The 7394-nt window shown below is 39.2% G+C and overlaps 1 pseudogene; it reads right to left on the reverse strand.

Moving 5' to 3' along the window:
* Positions 1-3950: 3950 nt before the first annotated feature.
* Positions 3951-5140, reverse strand: LOC138142350 (pre-mRNA-splicing factor RBM22 pseudogene; annotated as a pseudogene).
* Between the last annotated feature and the right edge of the window lie 2254 nt (positions 5141-7394).

Below are 7394 nucleotides of genomic sequence, written 5' to 3' on the forward strand. Positions count from 1 at the left end.
TAAAATTAAATAACCACATGTGTCTGATCAACAAAGCAGTAATCACAGAATTATTCTTATTTGCATACAAAGTCAAGCATAGAGCCAATAAACTTAGAACTTTGATTTTGAAACAACATGAACGTGGAAAGGAAAAGAAATAAACAATAACCCAACAACCCTTAGCCCTACATAATGGATGCTTTTCTAAGGATAACTCTGTTTATAAGCAATTATCCTAAAGTGTTCCATTTCCAAATATACTCCCTAGAACTGAAAGCAGACCAAATACAGTAATGCTGTACTAACAGACAATACAATCTTTGGGTGCCACAGACTTCGAAAATGTTTACATTGGTGTTTGAAGGCAAGTGGATGAGGGTTCTTTAAACTCTGCTTTCGATGAATTTTGTTTTCCTCATTTAAAGGAGACCCACTGGCCATACTTCCTGTTTAAATACAACTCAGGCTCCCCCCCTGCCTTTGATGCTCAGAAATCCATCTTCCCCATTTTTCGATCAGTGTGCAGTGCATTAAATGGTACGGCAGATGGTGCTTTTTGATGATGTGTTTCTACATGAAGCAACGTTTCGCCGTGTATGCTGCATTATCAAAAAATCAAACATGTAATTATGCAAATATGTATGCCTTTATAATAATCAAGTTTTATTGTAAATGGTTGATGCACATCAATTTGATCCTGTAGTGCTGCTTTAAGTGCGGCTTAAGTGGCTTTTCAGCGTGCCCAGAGGCAACACAAATGCATCTCTGGAATATTAATAAAATCCTGAATCTTTGAGACACCAACTGGAATCGTATTGCTTGTACTGATTGAAACTAAATGCTAATCCTTTCCTTTTAAAAAAAATCCCCTTTGTTATTTAAAACACTGATATTAGTATGATATGAAGGGCCATTTTATTTTAAATTGTATTTTAATGTAGTTGTTAAAATAATGCCTAATCATACTACATTCAGGCTGCACAATGTAAATTTGATGAGACATGAATCCAATCATTTTGCAACAATGAATGCCAGGATGAGTTTTAAGCAGTCCAGTGTTTCTAATTCTATAAAATTCTATAGCCAGTGGGGGTTTAGAGGTTTCACTTTTGGATGCCTGTGCCCATCCTTTGTGGGCATATGTACTGCAAATGCTTGTTCTAGAAACAATTGACTGCTTTGGGGGAAAAAATAAAGGATCCTCTAAGTTGAATGCCTGGGGGTGTTTCCAAGCAGGAACATACCATCCATTGCCAGTAGAAGTTAACAGCGAACCCAGGGTTTCAGGCATTAGTCTGTTTCATTGATACATAACGATGCTCATCTCCCCAAACACAGAAGCTTTTGCACATTCTGGTGTGGTTAAGCTAAACAGATGGACTGTGGGTACCGATAATCCATGATTATAAATTATTTTCTGCCTGGATTTTCCCCCTCCTGAAGAGAAATAAAGGATGAGAAAGGCTGAGTATGAAAGGAACAGCCATGGGGTTTTAGAGAGGAGGAAACAGCAGCATCAGCCCCAGGTTCTATTGCTAGTTTTCTTAGGCTAGTTGCTGCCTAGGATTCTTGGTTTTGACATCATTGTCTTGTCAATGATTTCCACTCTCTCAAAAGGAAATCTTACACTTTCCCTCTAGTTCATGATTTGCTTTTAACAGAACTAATTTTCTTCTTCCACCTGTATTGTTTTATCTGCTTTCTGTTTTTCTTTTCACCTTTTTCTTTCTTTTCTGCACCTAAGTCCTCTTCCTATTTCACTTTCTGATATCATCTGATTTATTGTTTCTATGCTGACATCTTTATACCTCTCCCCTTTTCCTCCTCTTGCATCTCCCAGGCTTGAGATATGCTCTTTATAGAGTTAATTCACTGCATTCCTTTCTTCTTCATCAACATGTTAGTTCTTGTCACTTTGGGGGTCAGCTTTTCTGTGCCTCCATCTTCTTAATGCTGAGGTGTGCTGGTAAATGTTTAACAACCAGATCTCTGAGGAAAACAGAATATACACATGACATACTTTTAAGATTGATCTGCATTAACATTTCTTCCATCATTTTCTTATGCCTAGGCAATAAACAAAATAATAAATCAAGCCCCCGTTTGTAATTCTTACCAATTTCTGAGGATCAACACTGAAAATCTGAGCTAACTCCAGTATATTTTGTCTTTATACCACTTTTGAAAAAGTTGTTTTCTATCACCTTGAGATTTGCAGAGTTCCATTTCAATGTGCCTCTGTGGAACGAATTGAGTATTGAAGGTTTCTCTTACTGCTTCCAGGTCTTTCTTTCAACACATCTTTTAATCACTTTCTAATGATATAAATATCCAAGATATAAATGTTTTGCATTTAAGGATCACTTTTCTTCAGAGACCTTTTAAGTACTAATAACTTAATGGGCCAGAATTGGAGTAAAAAAACCTAGGTTCAAATCCTGACACATACTGGCTGTGTGACTAGACAAATCACAATTGCTCAGTGCCTAAAGGAACTCTTTAAGACTGTATATTCCATAAGCTGATGTCTATCTGGGGAGGCAGTTTCCACAGTGAGAGTTCCCTATTCCAATAAAACCACAGATCTATTAAAAAAAACTATAACAAATTGACTATTTATACCCATTTTCCTGCTCTATGTGAGCCTAGTTATGATTGCTTTGTTTTTCTCTTAGCTTTATATTGATTGAAAATAATATTTAAAATTATAATTGATGTAACCTTTTTAGCATGTATAAAAATTAAATTATAGACTCCTTATTATAGGCTATCTGCTTCTAGCGCAACAAGGACTTGGGTGCCAAGGTTAGGGAAAGACACGATTTTATTTAAAGGATCTAGCAGAAGATAGTCTAAGTACACACATATGCTGCACACATACACACATATATATATACATATACACACATATACTACGCACATACATATATGCATGCATATGTACATGTGCATGCCTATTATATGTGTGTATGTGTATGTATATATATGTATATATGTATATATGTATATAATGTAATTTCCTGAAGTCTTCCCAGAAGAGTGGAAATAGCCTGAGAGGTTCTGAGATTTCATCATGTTGAGAAACAATCAACTTCTTAGTCTATTGCAGTTTTAAAGAACCCCGGGGACCCATGCCTCTCACCAGGGAAGTTGGCACTGTACTAGGTTATTAGGAGCTAACCTGGTATAGCTCCATGACATGGTTCTATATTAGAATTTCTAATTGTACCTCATTTGTAGCCTTCCACAAACCTACACACACACACACACACACACACACACACACACATACACACACACACGGCAAGAGAGTGGCCATTCTAAAGAGTTTTCATAGGCTGTCTATAACTATAATTTCCCATTTGAACCTGATTCTTCCCACTCCACAACTCTCCAATCAGAGTCTAAATGTTGTTCCAAGGGAACTGTGTGGCCTAAAAATAATTACATAGGAATGATTCCTAAAGAATGGAACTTCAGCTATAATGGGGCAACTGGAAATTTTATCTAGGGTACCAAATTTAGAGACAATTAACAGCTGCCCTTTAGCTATTCACTAAAACAACAGAGCTTAGCAGCTAGTTATCAGGAATAATTAGTCAAAATGACTCTACTAATGGGGAACTGGCATAAACATCTATTTTTTTAGAAAAAAGATTTACTCCAATATTTATTACATTTCTAAAGTGTCTTTACTCCTCAGAGCCTGAAAACTGAAGCAGGATATTAGGGTTGCTGTTGTTCAGTCATGTCCAACTCTTCAAGACCCCATTTGGGCTTTTCTTGGCAAAGAAACTGGAGTGGTTTGCCATGTCCTTCTCTAGCTCATTTTACAGATGAGAAAACTGAGGCAAATAGAGTTGAGACTTTCCCAGGGTCACACAGCTAGTAAGTGTCTAAGGACAGATTTGAACTCAGCTCTTCCTCACTTCAGATCCATGGCTTATTCACTTTACCACCTAGCTGCCTTAGGATGTTAGAGACCAACTGTTGTGCTTTTCTGTGTAAGCCCCCATCTTCTGGGGATCCTGAGAAGGACAGTAGAATGGTCTTGTAGCTGACATCAAGGGAGGTGGTGATCCCATCGTAAGGAACATGTGTGGTCCAAAACTTTTGGAGTGGAGGTACAATCCTAGGAAGAAGGAGCAGGACAGTATTAACCACTGCTGGAGGAGGAAGAAGAGCTCCAGGAAGTCCTGGGACAGGCTTAAGTTTAATTCCAGAGTCTGTGGTTCCCTTTTTTTCATTTCCTTTTCCTCTGGCTGCCTGGGATCGTCCCCATTTCACATTAAGTCTGTCCCCATTTATAATAAGTTTGTGGAAAGACTTCTCTGCAGCTTGCCTTGTAGCAAACTGGATGAAATTATACTGTTGCCTCTATCTAATGGTTTTCCTTGAGATTGCACCAAACTGGTAAAAGTAAGTTCTGAGATCAGTCTCTGACTGTATCTCCCAGGCCACCAGCATGCAGTGTGGTAATGGTCTTATTGCCTAGTGGATCCAGAGGCTTTGTTGAAGCCTGTTTTAGAAACTTCTCTGCCACAGACTCATTAATACCACATTCGTTCTCTTTAAAGTTCTCATCAGCAAGAGGATCCTCAGGGTCCATAGGTTTCTCATGTCTGGATGGACATACTATTCCTCTTTTACATTCTCCTTTCACCCAGAAGGAATAAATGTGAGGATGATTCCATTTGTAGTAAGGTGTGGTCTGAGCTGATTTGAAAAGCTTGGCACTGGTAGCTGTAGGCTTCCCGAGGATAACTGGTCAAGTTCCATCAGAGTTAGAAATCTCTTGCTCAACTTTCTGGGTACAGTTTGTTTGCTCACATCAGACTTGGACATATCATCTTTAAGGGATAGTTCTGAATGGCAGATTTGAATAGGTAAGCCATATTCTAGGTCCAAAAGGCAGGACTGACATTTTTTAGCTTGTGGCAGGTTTGACACACTTCAGTCTTCTTAAAATACATGTGAACACTGGGACACCAGTGGAACACTGTCAACAGCCTTGCATAAATTTTTCATTCTTTTCCACACTTTTCTTTGGTTATCTGGATATAGGGATTTGTCCAAGACATGTCTGACACAAAATAAGAAAGTGACCATTCTCCCACTTCTGCCTGTTTTAAGTGCTGAAGGTTAAAGACATCGTCATCTTGGAAGTGGTGGTGACCATGGCCTGCCAAAAATAGGAGCCAAGGTGCTGTCCCCAGATTGGGGCTGCTGTGATCCCAGCAGCCCCTGTGGTGAGAAGCAATGGTCTTGATTCCTTCCAGCCATAGAGATGCCTCCTTCCACACCCACTTCTTCCTCCCAGCATCCTAGAGTGTTGCTCTGGCAACGTGTTTCCTAGGATACTGGGCTCAGGATGTTGGGAGAGCCTCTTTTGTATCCTCCTAGGTCTCAGCCCAGGAAGATGGGAAGGGACAGAGATCCTATACAATGATGCTGATTTGGATAAGCTAAACCCCAGGGAAGGACCAAGGACCAAATGGTGGAAGGGTCAAGGCGTTGTCAACAACAACTGTAGGCAGTCGGTACAGAGCTGACCATTCCCCTGGTGTAAGCATCTTAATGAGAGTGTGGATTTAGTACCTGCCCAAGTGCGAAAATTCCTAGTTATTGGCTCTCCTAATTTCCTTTGTGTCAAAATTGTGGAGTTTTTGAAGATTGCCCTAGTTACCCATATACGTCAAAGCAGACAGGAATCAAAGTGCTGTTTCATCCAGGATTTTTAATCCTGCAGGCAAATCTCGTGTAATCATAGGAACAAAGGCAAGTGAACCATTTTACTTGCCCCCTTTGATCTAGCTAGGTAGAATTCATGGCTGCATTGAGGTTCATGTTGTGGCTTTTCTCAGACCACTCAATCTACGTCAGAAAAATCAATAGTATCACTGTCCCCTGACTGCTCTTAATATGTAAATACAAAACAACATTTTTACATTTACTTTCAGATCCAGTGACATTTTAAACCCGGTTTAGGGATAAGAACACACCAATAATATCAAGGGCTCTCTCCTTTATATTTATTAACAGAGTTATAAATGATCCAGTCTCAGACTTTTGATAAGTTTCCCCAGAAGAAATTGTTTCTGCCTCACAGATGATTACAAATGCAATTCACCTAGGTCTTATGGGTGACAAAGCTTTAATTAGCAGGACATTGTTTCCTAATGTGATTTCGCAGTGGGAAAAACAGGAATGCAGATCAAAATATTCTTTTACAAATGCCAGTTTTAATTGCATTACTGATGGTTTGTAGATTTCTAAGTACTCTATGTACCTTCCCATGTAATACTGTTCTACCTGAAGAATGAAGTGTGAAATATTAATAATAAAAAGATGGCATATTTTGTCTAACAAAACACCTTTCAATCAGAGGAGAAAATAGTTATAGTGTATACAGTCTCGTTCATTTTTGACCCCATGTATTCATTGTTCACTTCATAACATCAAATACCCCATAAAAATAGTAATGTTCAGTGATTCTCTACTGCTTGATTCCCTCGCAGAAAACATTTGATTAGAGCTGCACTGAAAGGTAAGTGACTTGCCTGCTTGCTGTCAAACCCCCTGAGACATGGATTAAAAACTTGGCCTCACTCTTCCTCATTCCTTGGTTGCAATGGTAATCAAGTTTCCCTTTTGTAATTGTGTATTCTTTTATTGTTTAATAGTTACGAAAGGTATCCTCTCTCACCTCTTGTTTTTCATTCTTTTGCTCAGAGAATTTCCTTCAAGAACATTTACTTTCTGGCACTGTTCTTTCAGCAATAAATCAGCACATGGAATCACCATACTCCATAGACATATCACACCTCACCCCAGAATGCTAGCAGATATTAACTTATTCATCCATGCTCAGTGTTTTTGATAGGGAAACAAAAACTTTTATTCACTTTCTTTTTCCAGATGTGACTCCTAAGGCACAGTGAGGTTAAGCAGTTTCTCTAAGGTTACTCAACAGATCAGTTGGAGAGCTGAGTCCAAAATGAATAATTTTGTTTTGAAGTCTACAGTCCTAATGACCAACCCTGAGGAAAATAAGAACCTACACCTATCTCCAGAGTTTTTTGTTTTTATTGTCCTCTCTCTCTCTGTCTCTCTCTCTTTCTCTCTCTCTGACTCTGTCTCTCTGTCTCTGTTTCTCTGTCTCTGTCACTCTCTCTCTGTCTCTGACTCTCTCTGTCTCTGTCTTTCTGTCTCTCTGTCTCTTTCTCTCTCTCTCTGTCTCTGTCTCTCTGTCTCTGTCTGTCTCTCTGTCTTTGTCTCTCTCTCTGTCTGTCTGTCTCTCTGTCTGTCTCTCTCTCTGTCTCTGTCTCTCTCTGTCTCTCTCTCTGTCTCTCTGTCTCTATCTCTCTCTCTGTCTCTGTCTCTGTCTCTCTCTCTGTCTCTGTCTCTCTGTC

This window comes from Petaurus breviceps, unplaced genomic scaffold (assembly GCF_028583685.1).
Source record: "Petaurus breviceps papuanus isolate PSGF00001 unplaced genomic scaffold, PetGlider_PUasm1.0 90564, whole genome shotgun sequence".
Lineage (NCBI taxonomy): Eukaryota > Metazoa > Chordata > Mammalia > Diprotodontia > Petauridae > Petaurus > Petaurus breviceps.